Genomic DNA, 27,655 nt, shown 5'->3' with positions numbered 1-27,655 from the left:
GTACGTTTGAAGGTCTAGCCTTGCTTATTCAATATCACAAAGCCTACCCATTTAGATTCACATGGGAAATTACAGGAAATCTTTACCAAATGAGTGTAGACTTCAAATAAACTATCGAGACTTATAGTTCCAGCATTTGTTTGGGAATAAATTAGAAGATTATGTGCCACTGTTCAATCTAGCCCAATACACACATAACACATTGTTAATTGGTGTTTAGAATGCACACTTTAGTGTTGAGAATGCACTGCAGTACCCAGTAGAAGCCTATAGGCTACTCACTGTCATTGCACTTGTGTATTGCGAAACGCCAGCGTGACAACGTTAGCGTTACACTTACCATAATACAGTACTACACTCTAAGAAAAAAGGGTTCTAGAGGGGGTTCTCGAAATGAAGAATGGTTCTCGTCAGAACCATGTGCCCTTGTAGAACCCATAAAGGTTCTTGATTGATTTCTACTTGGTTCCATACCCACACAGAAAAGGTTCTGGGTACAAGATGGTTCCACAAAGAACCCCTAATTGCACGAATAGGGGTTCTAATCGTACTTATCACAAGTGTGTACATGATCTATGAATAAACAAGTTCGGCAATTTTCATCGGGAAATGTAATTTTAAGGGAATAATAAAGTGTATAGAAGTGTTAATAATCTCATTTTCTCACTTTACCATGGAATTTGTTTTGACTTGTGAACAAAATCGTTTATTTGAATACAACGCATTGAGTGGAATTTGCGTAATAATTTCGACCACTTTTCGCGGGCTCCAAAGTTCCGTCTGACCAAACGTACATGTTACATGTAATAGTATAGTGAGTGCACCGAAGTTCGCCACCTTTACGTACATAATATGCACTGTGTATGTTACCTACGTGCTACCTACGTACATCATTATATGTATATTGCGTGCAGTTCTTGTGTCACGTACCGTCGATCATGTTCGAGTAGAAGTTGAAGCCCCGGTGCGGTGAGTTTTTCAGTTTTAATTTAGAAACATGTAGACCGAAAATTAAATTCAACTCCAGCGCAAGACCTGCTAATAAGTTATCGGGTCGACCCTTGGTGAATAGACGTGAATACCAAACGATTCCTTCATCGACATTAATGTCCATTGAGCAAATAATATTCGGCTTCGGCTAGCCTACGTATACTAGGCCTACTTTATAATTGTATGGGCATAGCCTAACGTTAGGCCCATTCTATAGTCAACAGAATTCTGTAGGGCTATAGGCCTAGCCTAGGCCATATTTGTAGGAAGACCGGACATTTAATTAATTAATCACGATAACATTATAATAGTCTCAAAGAGCACTAGAACCTTGCTGTCTCTGCCACAGCTCAACCGGGTTTCAGCCACATACGATGGAGTAGGCCTAGGCTAGCCTATACTATAGCATGGGAATTGGGATGCCTGTATAGTGCGCACCTAGGCCCCCTAAGCTTTTTCAGCACAAATTTCTTCAAAATCCCTTAAAAAAATTCAGATGATGTCTGTACCGAACCTTTAGCATCTGATACACAAACTCACAATCCTGATATGAATCTTTATGGTCGAAATTGTAAAATATGGAGCTATTAAAAAGACAATTCTGTCCAACTTCCAAGTTAACGTTTGCTAAAAAGACCCGTTTACTGTTCTTAATGGAACAAGCGGTTGTGAACAGGCACACAGTACCTAGGCTATACCTACACTACAGTATTGATACGGTAATATCCTTTAAAAAAATAAGCGTTTTTACCGGAATTTTAGGGTTACGGGGGAGGGGGGCCTAAATAACAAACTTAGCTTACACCTGATTAAGCAGATGCAGTGTACTCGGCAAAAAAGACTAAGAATGAGGCAGAACTTGGAGTAAATTTACAACAATTCCATTCGAAAATTTCTTGGAAATGAAAATTTCGAATTATCATACAAAATCTAGATTTATTTGGTCAAGATGATGAAAAACCAGCCTGTTTTGCATATATTATGGTTGAAAATAAGTAGCTAAGTTGTTATTCGTTCATAGCGCTTTTAGAACACGTTGCTATGGTAATATTGGAACGTATTGTTAGGTCCCCAGTATTCGGGCACCGGCAGTATTCGGATACCTTGTTATATAGTCCTAGCCTAAGCCTTATTCCAGATATAGGCTACTGAGGGTGCTTCAAACACGGGCAAACGTCAGTTTTTAGACAACATTCCAACTTTAGTCAACCTTAAAATATCCATAAAATATGTTTTTGACCAACCAACAGATTGAAACCATAGAATAATAAAAAGAATACATTATGATGAGCTCATGAAGAATGAATGCATCACTAACACGCAGAAAATTGAGGAAAAATTAAATCAAAATGTTTCTGGCCACAATTTGGCATAATTTATACCACAATGCATTGCGATCGCGTCAATATACGTCATCTGGAATAAGGCTTATTGGTGTACGTGACCATGTGTTGACCACCTAGGCTAACAAACAATCAAGCTAAAAAATAAAGGAAGACGTAGGCCTACAGTAGGCTATCCAAAATGGATAAAACATTCCAGGGATCACCACTGATGTGTTATTCTTCTTCCCCAATTTAGCAAGTTTGCTTCGTATTGGAATAGGGTATGTGGGAAGAGCGGCGTTAGTTGGAACATTTTTCACAAAAATCTCTATTTTCAGAAACAACATCAATTCAGCAAACACTGCCCTATCCTGTTAGGATAGGCAGTCCATAAAACTGCTACAATTGTTGATAGTTCAGGAGATAATCCAGTGAGAGGGTGTGTGCTGTGTGTCACAAATGAAGCCCATGAAACCACTACTCTTGTTGATATTTCAGGAGATAATCCAGTGAGGTGTCGGTGATAGGCGTTCCAACTAACCCCACCTATGGGGTTAGTTGGAACGGGTGGTGGGTTAGTTGAAAGATGGATTCTTGCTCAAAAGAAATAAATGAGAACTTATCACAACTATACACATTGATACCTTGGTATATGCCTATTATAATATATCAAATGATATTAAAGCCAGACTCACTATATGGAAGTAAATGAGAATATAACTTTGCTACCAAAATTCTGGAGACATTTTCCATCCCAGCCCATTGAAATTAGACAACATTGGTGAATGAGAATATTTTAACATCTGCTGGCCTTGCAGTCTAAGTTTTAAGTGTTTTTGGCATGTTTTTATGATTATAGGCAAATATGACCAAATTTGCGTGCATGTTCCAACTATTCCCGGCAGTAAATGTTACAACTAACCCCTTGGGCTAATCAGACCTTTGTATGCTCATAGCACAGAACAGAGACCATCGACATAATTTTTTGCCCACCTCATTTTGCAGCTGCTTAATAAAGCTGTAAATAACCCCAACCTAGTATATTTTGGTTATTCCCTCCATGGAAATAAAACAACATTTTTAATTTCATAAAAAAATACTCAGAGTGCCGAAAAACAAACATTCCTCACTATTTATTCTACTAATTATTATTATCATTATTTATTATGATTGTTATTAATTATTATTATTCCACCAATTTATTCCACTAATTATTCCACCAATAATGATCGATCAGGTCTGGAAATAACCTGTCCATAATGGGAATTGATAACTGCACAGTAATTGGAAACAAAGACATGAAATAAAGGCTGATTATAGTTTTAATTATACTTAGGCTATAGTGAATCACATTTCTACCTACATTGATTTGGGGGCGCCCAGGTCAATGGAGCGGTTCGCAATAATGGAATGGTCCTCTACATTTGAACTAACTTCACGGTATATAAACAAACACACGCTCATAGCATTCTCTCCAATCAGTGCCGTGGGCAAGTATATTCATGTAAAATTTTGTCACTAAGATACGAACTCCCTAGCATTTGATATAGTATTAAAATTAGGCTTCATTAGAAGTATTTCAAAGGCGTTTAAGCGTACATTTGCCGGCTATATCACCATTGTGTTACTGTATTCTGAGCTCAGAATTAGTTTAGCCCCAAGTTTTATCTATTTCTTCGCTAGCCAATTTTATACCACTCACGCGCGTGCCACCATAGACGAGCTTTCCCGTGCATGGTATCAGTTTAGCGAATCTTTATCATAGCAGTTAGTATATATGCGTACTTCATATACAAATATTATAGTAGGTTTATGATATAGGCGTATTTTGCCGTTGCGTCGCCATTTAAGGAAGTGAAGTATAAATAGGACTTTCACTGTGCATCCCAGCTCTGCAAATGACCTGCTGAGGGAGCTTCAAGTTGGACTTCTGACACAACCCTGCGACCCCTTAGCAGAGTAGAAAACTGATCTCTAATTAATCAGTCAGGTGGATATTCCTTTTCAGTGTGGCTTGGAGGGAGTCCAATGGGCTGCCTTTTCAACAAATCATGTCTAATTTTGGTATATATTTCACTTTTATCTTCATATACAGCTTTGCAATGAGTTAGAAATGCTGACAGGGAGGAACGTTGTTGTTGAAATGAAGACTGCTTTAGAAAAATATGCACCAAAGATAATCCAGAACAGTTCCAAGAAGACCAAAGCAAAAGAGCTGATGCGTGCCTACCGGTAGGAGGAGGAAGTCCTTCTTGAAGAGGACAAGAAGTGTATGTTATCACATAATTTTACCTTACAATTACTAGTAAGTCGATCAGAGTGGAAAATGATGGGCGGGAGTTACAGGAGGGTAAGCGAGAACCCATAAAGATATTTAGGTAGAAACTGGTCCAAAAAACCGTACTGCCTGAAAGTAACTAGACAATTGCAATCAAACTCCCATGTACTCTGTTCTATTGTAGACAGAGAACGGGGAAATTAGGTGAACAAGTGAGCATAAGGTGTGAGCAGAGCAACTTTACTGGGGTGTAGGAGCAGCTAAACAATTTTGATCGAAAGGGGAATATTGTTAGGAAATTAGGATTGCAGGGAGAGTGTACTCACAGTGCAATCATTGCCCTCTTTGCATTCAAATTTGTCTAGTTACTTTTTGGCGGTACTAGTGGTCTGTTATTGCATAAGGGATGAAAAGGTGTCTGTACTTGTTGGTTCTGAGACACTGGATATCTGCTATTCAACAAGTAATTAGAAAGAGGCTAAGCTGCAGTCGACCAGCATTTGACACTGACAGTATGCCTACGTATATCATACTGTCGTACTGTACACTGACTGTACAGTACATACTACATAGGCATAGTACTCCATATGTACAGTGTGTGTGCAAATCACGAACGACAACCCTGTCGTTGTTGAGGAAAAAGTTTAGAGGAACTGCTGCCTGCTCTCTGTATGTTGAACTGATCGATTTTGCATGCTATGAGTTGACCCCAATTAACCCGTCAATTACAATGTCAATTACAATGTTACTCCAACGTGGGGATATTTGTGCTAACTGCTCATGTAAAATAAATCACTGTTCAAAGGCTATTTGTCGGGCCGACAAATAAACTTCCAGTCCGAGTTATGATAAATTATCTCAGGCATATGGGACAGAGAGTGGTGATGATTGGGTTGTTTAGAATCCTTGGCTCATGAGGATTCGAAATGGGGTGGGTGAAATTCACATACAAGCAACTTCGTTTTTTGCCGGTCCAGAGCAAAGTCAGCAAGGATCTTTAACATGGAAATCCCAGTTACTAGCCAGAAATAAAAAGTGTAGCCGATAAAATCACAAGTATAATGTTGTTTCTCTTCATCGTGGGTTTCACAGCAGTTGGAACTACCGACAACAGAATATGGTTATTGGGGACAGGGTTCATAGAGAATCTTGACTTCATGCCCCCTATCTCATGATTTCAGTGACGAATGATACTGATTCATTTCCCCGTTGGAATAGCACAGGGGGGGGGGGTATAGATTTGGTGTTCATTTGGTTCATTCGGTGACGTCAAAGCCTCATAATTATGAATTTGTTGGCTCTATTTTGGGAATGACATCTCTGGGATATTCACAGTTTGAAATCAATTTTCTCAACAACGTTACCTCCCATTTGCTTAAAAATGGTACCGTTGGAAAGGGAAAAAGCTACTCTGTTTGCACACATAATGGAATGGCCATGTTATGCGGTCTTTAACGTTGAGCCTCGGTGGACTCCGACAGTGACGGCAGATGCATCTATGGTTCTCGCGGTACATTCTCCTGGGTCAGGTTGCCCTCGTACAGATCCTTTATCAGCCGGATGTACTTCTTTCTCTTTTGGGCATTTCAATACTTCGCTTTGGGGCACTCTCCAGATCTATGAAGATACGCTGCAGCTGTCTTTGACCTTCTCTGTATTTCTCCATCAGTTACCGCAATGCAAAGACACATACATACATTGTACCATGGTGGTAGTAACCTCTCACAACATTGCTCATTGTCTGATTATGACTGCTGCCTTGTAACACTTGAAAATGTAGTGATACAGAACTTTATTCTCCAATCTTAGGTTTTATTGGCAGACCTGGAGTATTCTGTCGCTCTGATGGCTCTACCGTACATCTTCGACGAGAAGCCTGGGTTCTTGCATGTTTCGGACAAGAAGGTAAGTTCCTCTTGTATATGGTCATTTTCACAGTAAAGGGTGTAAATTGACGCACCCTGACACCAAAGTTTCAACATGATTTGTCATGAACATTTCCACCAGAATCATGTACATAAATATCTTAATTATCGGGGAAAACTACTTATGAAGCTTAAACTACATCATAAAGTATGAAAATAGTTGTGAATGTCCTGACAAGCTATCATGTGGCAAAGTGTCCTTGAATTGTGTCGCTTCATGAGGCCACTACTGACAAAAGGTCTTAAAATGCAAAGTTACACCATTTACTGTGAAAATGACCATTTGTCCAGGAGCAGATAGGTTGTTGCTGCTGTTTAACATTTAAGGTGTGCCTGTATTCAATTGATTATGTCATTTTGGAACTCTCAGTTCTTCAGGAGTGATCAAAGATTGTCTATTGTAAGTATAAGGCTCGTATTTTCAGGATGCCAAGGAGGGCTGCATCTGGCATTGTGAGGCTTGACGCCAGCCAACTAAAGGACCTGACAATGATCAATGATTATACAGTATAGCTTGAGTACCCGCTCTGGGAGCTGGTAGCGAATGCATTCCTGGAACACCCATGGTCAGACTCCCTGTGTTCTAGAGATAGCAGAAGAGTGCAATCACTGAGCACCCAACAGCCCGGCAGTCAGGGAGTATCCTGTGATCGGGTATGCGAAGTGAAACCCCCCCCCCCTTCAGAGGTCTGGACCCCGATCTATGGTCTGACTTCTCACACGGAGGCCGCCGTTACTAACAATGTGCTCTACCCTTGTAATACATACAGTGTAGACACTGGAATTTGAACAGAAAAGGGGAAAAACACAGTATATGGGGAAATGTAATCACTACCATTAGAAAATACACATTGACAGTGTCAATGTTCACTTTAACCGTGCAGTTGCGTTCAAAATCCCAAACAGTCCTGCCTTTAGATGTGAATCAGCCGCTTGGTTTTCACTTGTATATTGTTTTTTTTTACTAACTCTGCCGAGTGCCGATACCTGCAAAATGTTCACAATATGTTTGGCACAAAATTGCCTGCAGCTATTGAAAAAAAATAGTACCACCATAACTCTGACACATAAGACAGTCCCAGAGTTAACAATGGAATTTTTGTGGTCAACCATATGTCAATGTACTCTAATTGTTATCTATCATTTCCTTTTTCAGGAGATAGTGTCACCATCACCAGTTTAAGTGCTACAGTGTAGTACCATCAAACCTGATGCCATCTCTGTATGGGCCGAAGGATGACAAGTCTGTCAAGGGATTTCCAGCATCTGGTATGGAGTAATACTCTTGATGGCCGTGTACTATGCGCATGGGATCGAGTACCCCCCAGAGGCAGCCAACACTCTGGGATTCCTACAACGTTACATGATGAGTATCAAGAAAGAAGATGAGGGGCCAAAAATACCAACTCCAATACTGCGACTGCTTTCTGCATTGATATGAATCAAATTTCCACAGCACAATGCATATTCCATATGACTGTGACTTTTGCAGGGGTACTCGTCAATGGCATTTTTTCTCACTGCAGAAGCTTTGTCGACACCTCGAAATAGCTCATGCACATCAACCCAATATCGCAAAATGGGATCTTACAGAAAACATATCCGTCGTTGCCACAATGCTCGGCATTCACAAGAACCTGAAGCTGAGGAACATAATGATTGCTTTGTGGTTGAGTTGCTTCATGAAGAAGAAATCCCATTTATTTGTTGAAGTCAAGTATATCTTATATTCTTGTAATATGTGGCTTATATGCAGCTGCATAATGATGGCAGAAACATTTGTAGAACATTACATTGCCTATAAAGTCAGAAGAACCACTGAGTGGTTAACCTTTTCACCAGGTGAAGAGAATTATTATCATGCTCTGGATACCATATAGGAGTGCTGGAAATATGTACATTCCATTGAGGTATAAGGTAACTGCTACAAGATAAGCCAGAACAACATACATCAAAGCTTTCAGTGTTGGTTCACAAAAATTGTAGGTGGGATTGTAATATCACACTGAATCGCAGTATACTAGTCGAATTAGCAGGGATGAGTAAATGACCACTACACAGCTTATAGTAAATGTAGGAGAAGTCTTTGAGAACACATTGTTTCACCTGATTAATTTCACTTACATGCACTTGCATGTTTGAATATCTTGTGGTGTAGTGCAGTTGTTATTGAGTTATTCTTTAGTTTGTATTTCATGATTGTGCATGTACAAAGCATACAGCATTTGGCCTAATCCCAACATTGCATTCCTCAGAGAACTGTTAAGTGATTGAATAATTCCACATTGTATATCAGCTCATTCTACAATTTTTGGATGTAAATCACAAAGCTGTTGTGATATGACGAAAGGTAATGTCTTTTTATTGTATTTCAGCATTTTGAATCTAATTGATATTTCATGCAATAGATAATTGACAAGATTTGTTTGTTTCGTGGTTTGCTGAATTTTAAAGTGAATAAAGTTATTTGCAAGTTGACAGAACATCATCAGACTTCTGACATTATTTTTAAGCAAAAATTGTACACATCTCACAATAGCTGCAACTTAATACTATTTTCTGGTCTTCATGGCTTCTGTGAACAGTAAAAAGTAAGAACCTTCCAAAGAACTTTTGAGAACCATTTCAAAGGGGTTCCCCTGGGAACCATATTTGAAAAGGTTCTCGGTAGAACCTTAAGGGTTCTGCACACAGCTACAAATTGAAAGAACCTTTTATGGTTCTGGTGAGAACCATTTCAAAGGGGTTCTCAAAAGAACCTTAGTCATAAAAGTTCTTGATAGAACCTTAGGGGTTCTGCATACGGGACAAAATGAAAGAACCTTTTATGGTTCTTTCGAGAACCATTCAAAGGGGTTCTCAAAAGAACCTTAGTCATAAAAGTTCTTGATAGAACCTTAGGGGTTCTGCATACGGGACAAAATGAAAGAACCTTTTATGGTTCTTTCGAGAACCATTTCGTAGGGTTCTTATTAGAACCATCATGAAAAGGGTTCTCGTTAAGAACCATTGAAGGTTCTGCATACGGGACAAGTCCAAGAACCAGTTTTGGTTCTATGTGGAACCATATTTTCTTAGAGTGTAGTGCCAGTGGCCTAACAATTAACTTTAATTTTACCTTCAAGTTAAAGGAATAACAGGTAGGCCGATGATGGCAGTTAATACCTCCATTCTTCTAAAGACCTTCTTGGATGATTTACGGTTGAAAGTTGCTTAGAGTGATCGTATGAAACTATGCCAAGTCCAGCAAGCTGCCGTTGCCTCTCGGTTTCCAAATTGAAGTGAATCGAATTGGGTTAAAATACATTAGTCCGTCGACACCGACTAAGCTACGATTATGGCGTAAATCGGGTGTCCGTATCGTTCTTAGTCCATGGGTTAAAATACCTTAGTCCGTCGCCACCGACCAAGCTGCGATTATATTTTCCTTAGTCAGTGTAAACTGACTAAGAAGCAGCGATGAAACGAAGATTTTTGCTAGTCCGTGTGCATTAACTAACGTTACAGACTAATTTAACGTTAGTCCGTGGCAATATTGACTAGTTTATTTTTTCAGTGCGGGCACAAGGATTTACTGGGAGAGCAATTGCCCAATCAGTGAGTATATTATTTACGTCGCTGGTGTCAGGTTCTGAAGTCATATATGTTACACATGATAGTACACAACTCGGTATAAACCCAAGAAATATGTGTGAACACAATCATATGTCCGCTTCTTGCTTTAATCTTGTCTAATTTATTAATGCCTGATGTAATTTTCGTGACATGTTACATTTATGTTGCTCTAACGGAAGAGGATGGTACCGCCCGATTGAGAAATATTCATAGGCGAAGTATGCAAGGGGGGGGGGGGGGGGGGGTGATGGATAACAGACCCAAGCAAGTTATTGACGTGGAAATTCGGGCAATATTCCTGATATTGTTTTGGGAATTCACTATATATAATCTGACATTGATGTTATTGAGTTTTGACACAGTTCACACTCATTTAATATACGTCCTTGTGTCAAATTGCATTAATAAATCTACTATACTATGTATTCTTATACAATATATTATATTTGTATATTATCTTAGTTTCTCCCAGGAGGGTGGTATTGCCATGCTCGGTGCAGCTTCACAGTAAAGTCAGCTTCACCTCCTCTTAGTTTGGCCTTTTTTCAGAAATGCTTTCATTCTGAAAATAATTTGCTTGTCTTTTCTTACGTTAACTGCATTTATTAAAATACTGTTTATGTTTGTTTATTCCGGAATTATTCTGCTAACAAGCAGGTTCACGACTCGATCAGCCCCCACCCCCCACCCCCTCCTAACCACATGGCACATTTATTATCGTTATTTCTCAAAAGGTCGCTATAACTAACATCGTAGAGTCTGTATCGTTTGTCAATATAATTAAAGTGGCCATGACACGAAAATTTCAAAGTCCTATATTTTTGGGATCCATCAAAGAATGTTCTCTAGAACATGTATCAACCATTCTGCTAGTTTAAAACTTGATTTTTCAAGTCGAAAATTGAGAATGAATTTACCCTTTTCGGCGTTTGAAACTTTGTTTACTCGAAAATTTTCCGATTCGCATGACGTCATGTGACGTCACGTTTTGAACACATTTACGATCCTCCGAATATACCATTCACGTACACAGTAGACAAGTACACATACCACTAGTAGTTACTAAACAAAACACCGATCACAAGTGCGATATCAAATCAAAATTTCCTGTGAAATGGCGGATCCAGAACCAATTGCGGCAACCGAAGTTCAAAGTGATAATGGTTCTTCACTAGGCAGTGAAATTGGGCTATAATTAGAGTGCCCTTTCTCATATTCGAAGCAGAGAGTGAAGGCGATGATCATTCCAATATTGAACCGAACGTTGAGGGTGGAGCGGAGGTGTTAGAACCGTATCAGTTCGAGCCTGTTAAACGAGCCGAAATTGAAGCTCCACAACATATCGAAGAAGAAATCCGTTCGAAACCATTGCAAGGAACATACAACGTGGTAAGAATTTATTAACGAAGCATTTAAAAACAAAATCCAGTCCATTTTGTGCATGTGTTGTTGGAATTCGCGGAACACCCTAAACCGTATTGTGCGTTGTGTTACGGTAACTTACAACCCATATGTAGAGTGTGTAGTACTAGTAGGGTTGTTGCATACTGAAAGTTTGGCTCGGGGATGTAAGTTGCATTATGCAGCCATGCTAGGTAGGCATATGTGTTATTTCATACTCATTATTACTTGGCTAGTACTTTGGCCTGGAGTTTTGCAAATCAATTTTCTGAAACAAAAGAATGTTTCATGATACACGGAAGGTGTAAAATCACAACAAATGTAACCATAACTGTACATTGTATGCCTGCTTGTTATTGTGGACATTATGGCCAACATTAATACATTTTGAATTTTCATAAATTTTTTCCCAGGCAGTACAGATACATAGCCTACGGTCAACAGGTTCAATGATACTTGGGGTTCCTAGCAAGACACGTCAGGGTTGTGCTACCATCATGTGCAGTCCAAAGGATCAGAAGTGATTTTCCAGCCAATGGTCATTACACTGGATTCAAGTTGCCAGGAGAAAACTCATTGTATAGGAAGCCTTGGTTGAGAAATTCCTCCAGGAACACCTTTTCTAAACTACAATTGTGTTGGATTATCAATCCGTCAGGGTTCCCTCAGTGTTGATATATTGAAATTCAAGACTTTTAATTCAGGATGAAAAGGTTATATTCCAGACCCAACATCAACAATGAAAGAAAAGGCATGTTTTGAAGCATTTGGACACAAGTATTTGCGTGACCGTGATGTCATATAATATGTGCATAAGGGAACGGGCATTGACCTTTTTAGGGGCATTTACCTCCCAGACGTTTGATTCGTACCTTTAATCTGGAAGCCAAAATATCCATATCACCAATGATATTTGACAGAAAGTCATAATAAAGACCAATGGAGGCAGCAGAACTCTTGAATGTTTAGACTTTGTTTCTTCAGCAGCAGTTGGTTTGTTTTGTAGTCTTTCTTCAAAAACTCAGCAGTACACCCTGTTAATGGTCTTCGATTGTTTTAATGCGTGTGATGCTGTGTTTCACATTGCCCATCAGTGTTGTACGTGTCGTCGTGCTTGTGTAACATTTTTGCATGTGAGTTACTTCGTGCAGTGTTTCTTGGTTTAAATAACCCTTTATTGTATTTGATTCTGGATTATTCTAATTAATTTGTCACAACAACGATTGATAGCGATGGACATGCAACTGTTTTGTAGGCTTAAAGCAAAAAAGTTGTTTTCTTTTAACCTCCTTTGATGTGACAAATTACATTAGTGTAATTTAAGAATGATAATGTTTATGGAAAGTACAGTTTTACTTTTATGTCATATAATACAATGATTGTTGTTAATGTTAGTTCAGATTGTCCAGAATGACTGTCTAGAACTGAATAAATTTTGTTCAATGATTTAACACTTGAACTATGTTGTGTGAATTTTTGGCTCTGTGACTTTAAAATAAATCGCTTTGAGATTTAATTAAACACCCTTTGGAATAAAATCTTTTTACCTACCTATTTTGACCCATCCCCATTACCCCTACTCCTTCCACAACATAAAAATTTGTTTTCCTGGAATAGGAATAAGAAATTATTGCTATAACTAACTGATCCAGCATATTCCAGAAATAAATTGGGGCACTGAGATTTGTTCACAAGAAGATGTAACCCATCGCTTCTGAAGCTAACCTCATAGCTTATTAGTATACAATAGAGCAATGAAGGGGGTGTTAATTTAGATGATACAGTAAAATCTCTTCTTCTATTGCGACTTCAGTGTAGTAACGCTAATACTAGTACTACTAGTGCTCGGCGCGCTACCTCCTAAGGATCGCCACTTGCCCCATTGGAGGTTTCCTGTTCCCCGATCTGGTCTTCAGAGTAGTTTTTGTGGATTACTTGACAGAAGAATGACTCTTTTATGTCGAACCGTTAAAGTCCATTTGTTTTATTTCATAACAAAAAGGAGGGATCGTAGTATGCTTCCGTGAAGTGTTCGCTTCATTCGGAGCTGCATACTGGCTAGGCCAAGTGAAATCGGCGCTGGTGTTGTGCACTAACTTGGTCATAATCGCCGTGTTTTTTTCGTCCTTCAGCCATGGATGAAGGCTAATTGCATGGGTAATGATATTTATGCAGCCCCCAACAACACAACGGACCGGCATTTCTCTCGGATAGTTTACAACAGTTGTAAAACAAACTTGAAATTTCTAACGATATAGCGTAATACAGTGGTTGTTCTCTCAGTGTAAATGTGCGTGTATATGGAACGGTATGATCGTCGCGCATCCGATACATGCCTGGGCTTTGCACGTGTGTTCCTAACATGACGTCATCATTGTCTTGTTGTGAAATCGCATTCTCAGATATCTATTTTCGGATGCGAATATTAAAACGTTAATTACTAATTAGTCCTTGAGGTTTTCAAGGTGTTGAGGATAGTTTTGAACATAGATTTTCTCATAGATTCAGAGGAAGTTACTCTCGATGAGTTGGATTTTTCGTGTCATGGCCTCTTTAAAAAAAACAGGTAGAATAAAATTATCAATGGGACATTAACCTCCCGCTTGTTAATATCCAATTAGTAAATGTTAATAATTTTATGTAGTTAAAATGTCGTTAAATGTTGTATAAATAACTGCTGGCACCGCAGAAGACGTCTGAGGAACATACGTTTTTGTTGATGTATTATAAATAAGGTTCTCATTCGACTACTAAACAAATATATTACATGCCAATCTTATGCATTACCAGTTGAATCCCTCTGCAAAATCTTACGAGGTACAGGTACGACCCTTGCAATGTTATCTGCAAATTAATAACGTCAAACATTCCGGAGACTGTGCAAGCTAAGTTCGTCAATACCGCCCTCATTTCCATTTGGGAAACGTTTCCTACTGTTTGCTCAGCGATATCAAAACCACAGGTTTCACATTGTCGAATAGGTGGCCGTCACAGATGACAGTGCCTCACAGCTGAAAGTTTACCTTTTTAAAAAGAAAAAGACCCTCCTCTTTTCATGGTTGATATTGTGAGAAACCTTTGAGAAAATGTGTTGCACTCAAGTCAATCTCACACCTCCCACTATCCAAAAGTGTGTCCCTCCTAGCCCCCCCTCCCTTCCCCGATACCGCCTTCTTCCGCCATTGCTTACAAGTGTAGTACTCCAAAGTCCTGAAAGTCAATGCCATTTAAACATAACATATCGAGAGTAGTAACACATATATATATGCTGTTAGAAATCTTCCTTTATCTCTATCGATGCTGCACAGCAGGGAATAATTACGCTTTACTTACTGAAGGAACCGGCGAGTTGTAGTCACTTCAAATGATTTTTATCGAGTTGACAAGGCACATACTCAACTTGATAAATTTGGCCAAGATATGAATAAAGCGTATACTTGACAACTCTATCAAAATCATATCTTTGACTTGTTGCCAAGTTACTTGAAACACACCATACTCGATTTGTTTTATCATTTTTGTCAAGCGGTAACGTTAGCGTAACTGGTCAGCGCAACAAAAATATGCAACATTAAATTGTTTTGAAGAACTCACCTGTCCCTTCAGAACCATTGTAGATTTGTCACCAATGTCGTAAATATATGATATTAGATGCCTACACGCACGCTATGATAACGCGATTAGTATTTCTGAAAATCTGCTTAACTATTTTGACCAAAGTCTCCGACGCGAATAGTATGTTTTGTCATGACGAGTAATTTCAGTAATTAACCGTTGTTTATTAAAATTCCAGATTGTCTGAAATGTTTCATTGCGTTGCCGGAGCGCGATTTTCTTCCCAAACAGGTTTGCAAATACGGAAATTTCATCTACTCATATTGCTCATGACGTCAGCATCAATAATGACCATCACAAGATAGACAGTTGGAAGACAAACACTGAATCAGAAGAATGATTAGGTCCATTGGTCTTAAATGTCAAAGCATGAATGAGTTCATTGACGTCACTGAAACATGATGCTTAATCTGAACAGATACAAATTTGTTGGTGATTGTACTGTGACACTTAGTTAAGTCTAGTTACGGGGTTGCCTTCTAAACGACCTAACTTTACCTTTAATGCTTGACTCACTTGTTTACCTTACTTATGATACACACGCTACATTGTAATATTCGTGAGCCGTTCTATTGCAATCGAATTCGATTTGTGGAATGGATTCACTAAAATAACAAGTCTTAAATGAATATACGCAAACATGACAGCAACAGTAGTTTGAATCGGTACAATACGTGAGTGTGTTGTGCGACTAGATCGGGACTACAGAAAGTCTGCATTTTCCTGTATACAATTTGGGAAATGGTATGCGAATAATCAAGGCTTAATTTACACGACTTTTATGTTGAATCATATGTTTCTCCATTGGGTTAGATCATATATAGAGGAAACTATTGAATATACACAGTACATATAGGACTGAACAGGATAGGCAGAAGTTCAAGTGTGGGTGAAGAATGCTGGGTAACCGTCATCAATGACTGGTATCCTTGAAAGAAATATGATTGGTGGAGAGGAAGTTGGTCCTTTCTGTTGAGTCAAAGCTACTAATTAGCAATCCTGACATCTCGACAAAAGCTCTGACCAATTATAAGAAGTGGTTCCAGAAGGGGATGGGAGTGGGGGGGGGGGGGGGGGGGTAAAAACTGAATTGTTTTTGCATCACAACACAGTTCTCAAATGTCCATACTGTATAGTGTGCAGTATGGTATACTACCGTCACTGCACTGTGTACATAATTTTAATACATATATGCCTACAGCGCATGTGTGATGCACCCTGTACAATACTGTTACGTGCATTGTGCATTTTTATCGATAAATGCCTTCACAGAAAACTTCGATCAAACATGGATATAGTAGATCATACAATCTAACAAACTAGTGTGCTAAATATGTCTAAACCAATTCCAAAGATATCTACATATACTTACGAAAAGATTCGGGTAATTTTGAACGGTTAAACCTTCGTTGCAATGAACTGATTCAGACATTTTGCTTACCGCGAAGTACCAGGTTTCTATGGTGATGACAAAACTTCCGACCAATCATGAGGGACTATTTACACACATTTGCAAACCTGTTTGGGACAAAAACAAAAAATCTCGACCTTGGTACGTTCCCATCCAGTTTTGTGGAAACTGGTTAAGAAAAGGCCTGAACCTTTCCATTTTTGTAATGTCGTTTTGTTGTTAAATTTAGGAATATGTCATTTGAAAGTACCTCTTTTGTATACCCCCCCCCCCACTTCGCAATCCTTGCCAAAAAATAGATTATCGTAAATGAATGATGTCTGTATTTGGGAATACATGGTCAAATATCACACTTTTTTAAGAAATTCATGCATTTCACTTGAAAAGAAGAGGATACGGTATAAAGGAAACAGATACATCTATTGCAAACATATTTATTGTTGTATGATAAATGATATATAAGAGATGTATTAGGGTATGAATGTAACATTTGAGTTGCTCGTTAAAATGGTTTCGTTTGTTACATCACGATTGTAAGTCCATGATCCCGTCCGGATCGAATTTCGATGAAGGTTGTTATATTAAAATATCGACTTCTGAAATCAACTGCTGCTGTTACTATGGTAACATTGGACGTGGTTTATAATCAAAAGCATACTGTTTTCATGACAGTTCGGTGGAAAGGGTGTAGTGTAGATTGGAAGTATATCTTGGTGGGAACATTTGTGTGAAGGTGATATAAAATGTCATCATTGTCGGTTTTTGAATACATAAATAAAAACACGCACACACATCGTGTATCATAGTACACTATCACGTACGATACGTCAAAGAAGAGGCTTATGAAAGTCTCGAATTTTTTGTTCGAATTGAATTTTATTCACCATCACGGGACCATGTTGAAGTTATCAGCTCTTTACATCTGTTATGTTAAGTAAGCATAGTAGGAGGTCTTAATGAGATTCCTCAATGCGGTCTCATATTACGCTACATACACTTCTTCTTTTTTGACCAAACTGAGCAGACGGAATCTGGTTTAGAATGTAAAAACGATAAAGTCTTGTAAAGCAGTAAGTGATCATCAAATGACGTATAAAAGTGGTAAGGCTCAGAGCATGACAATATATCAATAAACAAGCCAAATGTAGTGTAACGACCTAGGCGCTTCAGATAACAAATGTATACGATTTTAACCCGTTTCTTAAGGTTGTAATTTGAAATCGGTCACGTGATATATCCTCTGTACATTGAATGAGGAATGATCCCTGACTAACAGTTATAGTCAGTTATCAGCGCGACAACTTCTTTTACCATTTTCATCAGAAGATGTCAGCATGACGTTAAAATACACGACCGTTTGCAATCTTCGTTGAAGGGTTGTTTAATAAGTAACGTACTGTACATACAACACTGCTCATGTTAGATTCATTTACAAGAATATCAAGTAGATCTCAAACATCTCACACAGTCCTGTATTGTACAAAAAGTAAAACAAGAAACGTTTCCATGTGAATATTGATGTTTGGATATTTGAGAAGGTCGACGAAATTTCAAATTCGAATAGAATCTTTCAGAGTTCTCGCAAACTGCCGTTAACTTATGAAAAATCTAGAAGATTGTGTCAGTTGTAACGAAAGTTTAATTGAATTGCATTTTTCATAATGTGATCGTGGAGCAAACTCTGACATTTCAGAATTAATAGCGTGACCATTCCGCATTAAAAGGTCTAGCGCCCTCGAAAACGAAAGTTTTCGACAGCCTCTTCCCTTCAATTTAGTCGGACTTTCATCATAATTATTTGGGAGTAGCTTAGTGATCTACTCAAACCATTCACGATCTGTTTTTTTTTCTTTGATAATAATATATCAAAAAGCATTAAAATATCATTCATTATTACTAACTGATCAATTCAACGTAGCGGTTTGCAAATAAGATGATCCTAACAAGAACATAAAATATGTTCAATCAATTGCTGATCAGTTTTGTCTTGGTTTGTCTAATAAATCCGATTGAAAAACAAGATATTTTACTTTAAAATTACATTAATCAGTTGCTCATTAGTAAGTACGACTTAAAGAAGTTTTCCCGTATCGGTATCTGTGTTTTTCAACTTCGGGAGAGATTTGCTGTTTCCAAGGTCCTTTTGTTTGTATCTGTAATTGAAATTTGTGCCAAGCACTAGTAAACTTAAAATAAAAAAAAAACTGGTAAAGTATTGTCAAGAAGCTATTTTCTAGTGTTGTAGTACTCGAAAAGCACCCGGCACTCGATTGGCATTCAAACATCTGTCTCCAAATGATCGGTACTCGCACTAGGTGAACAGTACTTGGTATTCATTCGTTCGCTCCCGCACTCTGATGCTTAAGTACTCGATTCAAAGTGCTGGTAATCGTTCGTGACGAGTTATGTAAAACAAACAGTTTCGAAATACTGACGTTACAGCAGGTAGTTATTATAAGTGATCGATGATTTTTATTACTCTGTTATGTTACCGTACTCCTGTGTTTCTACTGCAGCAGAATAGCCGACTATATTACCAAGTACAGTGCATATAGCATGAACAAAGAAAGCATACGTGATGTATATATGTTTCTAACATATACCAATTTATAGCATGTTTGTAGTATTAATATGGCACTTGCACCCCTATTGAACCATCATTTTAAGACATTTTACATTTGAAAATTTGTCAAACAATGACAAGACACGGGCATTGTCTTCATATTCGACTGGTATAGCATTTACATATAATTACCACCGGGAAGGGTTATAAATATTAGGTTTCTCTAAAATATTTAAGAAATCAAAAGTACTGACATAGTATAATTCGTATTCGGTACTGATTACTGTAAATAGAATACTGTACTCGGAAACTGGCACTCGGTGCTCGGATCCTAACAAGCCAGAAATCGGGTTAGGATACCTGGGTTCTCGGGAACCTCAAGGACTTAAAAGTTCTTGGTACTCGGATAAATGTAGCTGGCGACAACACTGTTACTATTCTTTTCATTTTTTTTTGGCACCATTGTATTTGGTCAAATCTTTAACAACCAGAACAACTTACTTCTTACAAGCCTATAGACTACTTTCATATCAATAACAGAGTACAACCCATCATTAATTGACTTGGACTGGCCCATGATTTTTCTTCTATAAAGATAACTTGCAGCCTATTAACCATTATTATAAAAATGACTTATAAAATAAATTATACTGGTGTAAACAGTTGAATAGCAGCTGTTTAAAATCACTCAGAGCATGGAAAACATGAACTTCGTGCAGCTGCTGATTGAATATTAATACGGAATAATTATGCTAAATTTCAAACTTTTGTTCTGTCAAATTTTCAGCGAATCTAGGAGAAATTGTCATATCTCTACCTCGGAACAAACAAAATATGCTATAACATTTGAAATATCGATCGGATTGGAGAATAAACAAGCAAATCTTAAATAAAAAAAAACAGCTAACAGTGGGACTGACTAAATTGTTCTTCTCATTGAAATTATGTATTCCAATTCTTCAAATTCAATCTTCGGTGATCAATCAATTTACCCATAAAGATAAATAATAATAATAATAAAAAAGTTTGTAGCCAGTTTTATTTTTTAGAAATCACAAGTAAAAGTGGGGGGGGGGGGTAGGGGTGGGGATAGGATCAATTTAAAGAAAGCTGCCTTCACACATCTTATAATATACAATTATCTAATGAAGTTCAACGTGACTGTCAAATCTTCAGCCCCCTTGCCCACATTTGGAAAATGCAATGAGTGACAAATTTACAATAAAATGGCCAACGTTTTCAGAAAAGACAGTGGAAATTTGAAAATAAGATGTCAAATTTTCGATTTATTGCTATCCTTTCGACTTGATATATGACACGGGTAGCAAAAATATTTGCAGAATATAGAAATTGGCAAGGACATTTTTGTTGCTAAGGAACAACTGTCCTGTCGTCTGCTGTTCGTGTCTGTGTACATTTGTGTACAGTCTTGACTAGCTGCGTGAGTTCCAGCTGCAGTTCGGTTGGTTGAAAAAGTGCTCACAATGAAAATGTTTTACTTGAAAATTGCGGTAAACATCGAGAAATGTACCACTTAGCTAGATTCCATTGTTCAGGTATAGCTTCACAAGGAACGTGGTAGCTATAAGATCATGACTTCAGTTCTTGGTGGAATCATATACATTCAAGGCGAACCACTAGAGTTGAGTGTCAAAAGGGACAAGGGGTCACATTGGTTAGTATACGTTGTTATGCGCGATTCCGCATTGACATATACGATCGAGGTTAATGTACACGCCGATTGTTGAGTAATTGTCGTGTGCCTCGTCGACAAGCGGTAAGATTATTTTCGGGGTACAAACTAGAAACTAGAACTTGATCCAAGTTAGAGCTTAGCTAGGCAAGGACTTCACAGTAGGGTGAAATGTGAATATCTTCTAAATAGATAACGTTATAAGTTTGATTTAGCGAAATTTTCATTTGAACAGTCCCATATTCAAAATACGTGTCATAACCAATGAACGTTACTTAAAACAGGCGCATTCGTAAAAAAATCGTTACAAAGGCTTTCACGCCATCAGCGTATAAATTTAGTAACTGGTGTTTCCCTGCTATTGTATATAGTGTGACCTCTGCCTCGGTTGGATACATATGAATTGATTTGTCATGCTACTGCGTTACCTGCAGAAATGACTCATAGTTTAGTAAAGCTTTCAAAGAAAAGTAAACAGTAGAAAATGTGATACAATTACTCAAATCAGAACGTACGGCACATCAGTTGTACGACAGGTTTAACACGGCGATCACGGTAATACACGAAGTAGTGGATGTGTTTCTCCAAATAGCTTTGTATATCGGATTGATGTCTGCACAATTGGGATATGTTCATGGTTTTGTATAATGGAATTCCCATATTGTGACGTTAGATGTGGAAAGACCTGATCTATTGCTATGGCGTTGTATGTTCATCAACACTTCCTCAACCAAACAGTTGAACATCACCTCCCATTCCAGGACAATTCGATACTAGAACCAATTATCAAGGATTGAATATAACAATGAAGGATTTCCATATTATTGAAACTAAAGGTGATTGAGTCAATTATATTTAAACCAGAACAAAGGACATCCTGTCAAAACCTGATTAGGTACCGGTAAGTAAGTAAGGTTAATAGATTGTACTTATAAATGGAGGATTTAAGGGAGGGGGTATAGTGCAGGACCTGCTGACAAAAGGGGAATCCAACACTCCCCCCACTTCCCCCTACACACATACAAACACGCTAGACTTCATCTAGTGTTAATATGTATTCAAGTTATTCCATTTTGGAGTGAGTTTGTGTATGTGTGATTTCCCTTTGTTGTTGATTTTGAACTCACCTATGTGGTTCACTTTCTTCTTTGTTTTTTTGTTAATTACATGCACTAATTTGAGCATTTATTGCTCTACGCTTAGCCCGTTTGCATTCCCGTTGCGGAATAAAGATATTTTATTTGGACGATTGTGTCTAGGAACTTAGGGAAAAAAGTTTCACAGGTCCCTTCGAGAGTTAACGTTACCCCCCACCCGGCCGCGAATATTTTTTTCCCAAACTGAACTGACACTGAAATTATTTCCTCGATTCTGATTGGTTCTCAGCGAGCACGTGATATACTTTAGTTTTCAACATGGATCCTCCATAATCTGTCGATATCAGTATGATCAACACGAACAAATTTAAGATATTCACATTAGCAACTTCCCAGAACTTTTGGTAGGTATATATGGCCGAAAGTATATAGTGAAGCAACTATTCCCAACTACTGCGCCCATTATAGGCAGTCCTCGATCGTTTGTTTACTCGCTTGACTCCGCTCTACACAGCACATACATGTAATGTAGCCTATTGTACTGTGTATAGTATACAACACAATAAAACACGGTGCATTTGTAATTGTATACATGTAGCCGATGTACAATGTACGAGGTGTTTGTGTACATTCGGAGTTGCGATACTTACAGTTTTATAATCATAAATTCAAAATGAACTCAGTCAATGAATCAAGATAGGCCTAGGCCCTAGTCGAATATGTAGTGGCCATGAAGACGCGCGAGCGAGTGTCAGCCATTGAGTGTACACAAACATGGCATTTGACTTGTCTTTTGACTTGTTAACTAGTTGTGTATAGCCTTATAACCCTTAGTTACGAAACACATATGTTTACCGGCACCATTAGAAGTTTTTGTACATGGTGACCTAGTAGGCCTGCATTAACCGTATATACGTATTCGTATTAGTTCGAATCTCAAATTCACCAATATAGGCCCTACCGCCCTTACAGTAGCTCTTGATAACTGGACTAGCCTCACATTGTTTCTACATGTAGGCACACTTAGGCCTACATACTTTAACTTAGCCTGTATACGGCCTACACACGTATTTTGGACATCATGCGGCTCATGAGGATTGGTATGATCTACACTAACAGTGTCACATACATTCATTGATAAACGCAGACTACCATTCCGGTTTTGATCAGCCAATCAGAATCGAGGAAATAATTTCAGTGTCAGTTCAGTTTGGGAAAAAAATATTCGCCACCCGGCCGCGATTTTTTTTTTCCCAAACAGGTTCTCAATTGTGTATAAATAGCCGCTCATGATTGGTAGGGAAAGTTACGTCATAACAATAAACCTTCACTTCTAGGTTATCAAAATGTCTGCATCCATTCGTTGCAACGAAGATATACCCGTTCAAAATTACCCGCAGCTTTTCGTAAATATATCTAGATGTGTTTGGAATTGGTTTAGACATATTGAGCACACTAGTATTGTATGATCTACTTTGATCGAAGATTTCTGTGAAGGCATTTATCGATAACATCGCACAGTGAAAGTTTCGTACAGGGGTACATAACACATGCGATATAGGCCTATATGTATTATAACTGTGTACACAGTGCAGTGACGGAAATACATCATACTGTAGCATGGTGGGCTCATAATTGACGCACTTAAGGATTTGATCAACGATTTCTATCAAGGAAAAATCAAAATCACTCAACTGTATGTGTTTTTCATATGTGTGGTTCCTCAGAAATGTAATGATCTCAATATATTTATTGTTCTGTGCATATGCAACGTACAGTTGAGCAGAACTTGACCACAAAATGTCTGCCGTGTCAAATTCTTTCATACCCCTAAATTGACACATTCGTTGATAAGCTAACTGTAGTGAAGGCTTTACCGCTTTCGTATACATCCTTTGACTTTATATGCTGTTTGCGATACTTTGAGCCTCTAAGCTTAGACAGATCAGGTCCCAGAGAGTAGTGCTGTCCATGATATTGAGGAAATGTTGGTTATTTTTAGGGTGCACGATTTCCAAGTGCTCAAAAAAACGTACAAAACCGGGGTAAGGGTGTTAAAAGCTTAAAAAATCCACAATTTGGTCATCAAATAGCTGAAATGGATTCAAACTCATGAAATATGTAACTTCTTGACTGCAAAAAGTTTAGGTGGCCTGCTGTATCGTTGCTAGTAATAATTGAAGGTGCGTCAATTACGGGGGTGCGTCAATTATGAAGCCTTGACTATACACTAAACTGTTTGGCGTATATTCATTCACGGCTGAACTCGCGTCGTGAAGTTGATTTTGGGGTAGGCCTACCCATTCCACGAAACGAATTCCGATTTCAATAGAACGGCTGACGAATCTTGGATGACGTAAACACGAAACCGTGTATGTATCATAAGTAAGGTCAACATGTTATCCAAGCATTAAAAGTAAAAGTTAGGGCGTTTGCAGGGAAACCGCGTAACAAGACTTTATTAAGTGTCAGTGTGTAACTCAGTGTATGTCTTCGAACTATCAAGCGTTTGATGCTGACGTCACGAGCAATCTCATTGGCTGAAAACTCCGTAATTGAGAACATGTTTGGGAAAAAAAATTCGCCACCCGGCCATGCGCTGTACATTTTATAGGTCACGTGCATTTTGTTTGGTAAGGCACATATTACAACTAACACACCCTGTACAACAAACCATGTTCTTGTACAAGTACCTTGGACTTTTATAAAGTTATTATATTGTACTAATCAATGAAGGAATTAAGGAAGGTACGGATAGTGCAATACCTGATAGCCAGGCAGAAGACTTGTACTCCAGTACCCTCCCATCAAAATATTAAAAAAAACACATGTCATGGATTATGGCTTGTTCAAGAAAATCTACTTTTCATCGAAGCGTATATTTAAACAGCAAGAACAACTATAAAGTGCTTAAACCCCGTAACGGTTGCCATGATACAATTATTCCATCTGACGTCACTGTGTCTATACTTCTATATTACAAGTATTGTCTCTTTGTGCCAACAAATTCGCATCAGTGGTTTCAATTGTTCAAGTTTATAAAGTATTTTCTACATACGAAACTTACCCGACTACTAAGTTTGTAAAAGTACACTGTCTTCGCTATGCCAGATATTGTACACTGCAATATGCTGGAAGCAAAATGTCTTTAATGTGAATACAGTTATTGTAAGATTAGTTTCTGCAAGCATTCAATGAGGACCTACATATCGAGGTCTTCTCAATTACTGGTCATGTTCCCTACACTGAACTACGTTAATCCACACTGATCACAATTGCTTACAATATATAGTGTACACTTTCAGGGAGGACTGTTTCCACTGATGTGCTACCACTCTTGTCATAGACTAGTCATTAATCGAATTTTACGAAGATTATTTTTGTATCAGGAGGGTAAATTCATGGTGTGGGTAGGATAAGAAACGACAGAAAACCGCTGCGAGGGAACACAAAATACCCGACAGTACTGCAATGGTCAATGGATCCTCACCACGGTTCTGGGATACAAACAAAAGCCATTTGCATTCGTCGTTCCCACGTGTATTTTTATGGAACTAGAAATCTAAGCACGCAAGTAGTTGGGGAGAGACTAACAGAACGAAGTCTTTTTTTCACTAATAGCCAGTAAACGGTTTAGTAAATTTACTTTTGTTTTAAAAGCAATAACTGCCATCTTGTATTAGAAATTGAGGTGGAATGACTGTCACGCAAATATGTTTACTTATAGACTATTTACACAGTCAAACCAAATGCTAAAAACATGATCATTTTGTGTTTGCTGTCAGAAGAATGATCGAGGTCTACTTATCTAAATCTTAAAGCAGCTTTCTGAGTCCTTTCTATGTCTTTTCTCAACCTCGTTGACCCCACGATGCCATAACGACATACACACCTAGCTTATCTATTCAAATCTAACTTAAAATGGTGGTTTAAGGTCGAATGATTTACAAATTTGAACGTTGTTTCTCTCGATGATATTTTCCGTTAGGTTCGCAATAAACCCCGCCTATACATGAATATTTAAATTATTTGAACGTCATGGAATAATGAGGTAAATAATTTCACTTTGCCGACGTCGTAAGCAATCCAGTACACCAATATATACTACAACACCATGCTCTATTTATGTGCCTTGAGTATGGCTGTGATAACGACTCAGCTTTTTCGGTTTGTGAATGAATCTTTTTTAAGCAACAGCTTATAAATAAACTTGTCACTTATTCACTCATTGTTTGGATTCAAACTAGTGGATTTGGGGAACTGTATGCGATTACTTTTAACTGAGGAATTTGTCGGAAGACTCTTAACTGACATCTGCAGAACTCCTTAATTACTAGACAATTGGTGCTCTAGGTAGGGAAGAACTTGGCTAATATTTTAGTTTGCTGTTTTGTGATGAATACATGTAAAAACCCCGACGGGCATGTAAAAAGGGTGGCAAAACGGCGACAAAACGCAAAAGGCTGCTTTGAGAAGTTATAACAACTTGCAAGCAAAATACCGATAGCCTAACAGTAGTACCCCGCTGAAGACGGATAAATGGGATGGGGGCTGGGAATTCGGGAAACATCTTTTCTGTTGCTGAGATATAAATGTTTGAGTTTAGTCATAAAACAGAAAAGTACTGATTGTGTAATAACCTATAACGTCACAACATTATGCACCTTAAATTGTCTTTGTTTTCTGTTATAATTGAAAGCGGCTTACTTAACCTTTAGTAGGGCCCTATCATTTAGTAATGTGCAAAAGTCGTACCTATCGACCAACTATTTTTACGTTCCATACGCATATGTTGCCATATTAGTACCATACTGTGCATGTGATAAATAACTGAATTATGAGACAGACACAGACTGTTATGCGTATTATAGTAAAATAATGACTCAGATCGTGTCTCGAAAAGTTGGGGGTTCGTGGACAACTCTGACATCCACATGCAGGGGGTTCGTGGGGGAATAAAGTTTGTTAAACCCTGGGTAAATGTTTAAGCAGGGGTGTCCCTGGTATGTGTGATAGTCTGTGTATCTAGGGGTATCAATGTATTGCCGGCTGGAAGAGAGTTGGTTCTTGCTGCCGGGTTTATGTTAACAGTCTGGTGGACGTGTTCGTCTCTGAACTTAGTATACGGGGAATTAACAAGAGACGGATATACCGTGGGGCGGGGTTCAGCTCATTTTTGTAGCAGGGTAGAGAGCGTTGATCGGCTTGTTATTGTTTTCTGATATGTGTCAATGCTATCGGATATGTCGTAATTGGTCAGATACTCGTGTATAGGCTTCTACACAGTTACGGGGTCGTTTATATTGCTATGCGAGTAGCGTTTTTATACATTAATGTGGTATACATTAAGAACAAGTTCCAGGCAGACTCCTTGCCGAATTTTATAGCGTTTGTCAGAGGCAATGTTTTAAAGGTTATTTTTGGGCTTCTGCAGAAAACATATGGATCGGATTGATGCACTCTGCAGCTGCGCTGCGCAAACTTCGTGTGCGGTTACAAGGCCGTTGCAGCGTAGGGTTCACGGGCTGACGCGGTCCATCGTTAGCTGCGCTGCCTTGCCTTTGACGAATTCATCATTTGCTGCGCTGCGTTGTCTATAGCGCAATGCCGACAGTTAAACGCGCTGCTAGGCAACTTGCGCATTACAGAATAGCTGTGCCGTGATAGGGTTAGTTAATATAAGTTGTCCGTGTGTTAGTCGTTAAGGTATTCCTACTTATATATATTTATTTGTTTGTAACA

At 38.4% G+C, this 27,655-nt stretch overlaps 2 protein-coding genes and 1 long non-coding RNA gene across 6 annotated transcripts in view; 2 read left to right on the top strand and 1 right to left on the bottom strand.

Annotated features, from left to right (window-relative positions):
- LOC139969995 (uncharacterized) overlaps positions 1 to 27,655 on the bottom strand; it is a 958,452-nt gene that overhangs the window by 92,693 nt on the left and 838,104 nt on the right. The gene's annotated exons all lie outside the window — the stretch shown is intronic.
- LOC139969972 (uncharacterized) overlaps positions 1 to 27,655 on the top strand; it is a 290,887-nt gene that overhangs the window by 109,318 nt on the left and 153,914 nt on the right. The window lies entirely within an intron of this gene.
- LOC139970300 (uncharacterized) lies at positions 353 to 9,001 on the top strand. Its single transcript, XR_011794086.1, has 4 exons — positions 353 to 969; positions 4,411 to 4,585; positions 6,403 to 6,498; positions 7,675 to 9,001. It is a non-coding gene; the product is annotated as an uncharacterized lncRNA (long non-coding RNA).

This window comes from Apostichopus japonicus, chromosome 7 (genome assembly GCF_037975245.1).
Source record: "Apostichopus japonicus isolate 1M-3 chromosome 7, ASM3797524v1, whole genome shotgun sequence".
In the NCBI taxonomy this organism is placed as follows: Eukaryota; Metazoa; Echinodermata; class Holothuroidea; order Aspidochirotida; family Stichopodidae; genus Apostichopus; species Apostichopus japonicus.
This window is presented reverse-complemented; position numbering and strand designations above follow the sequence as displayed.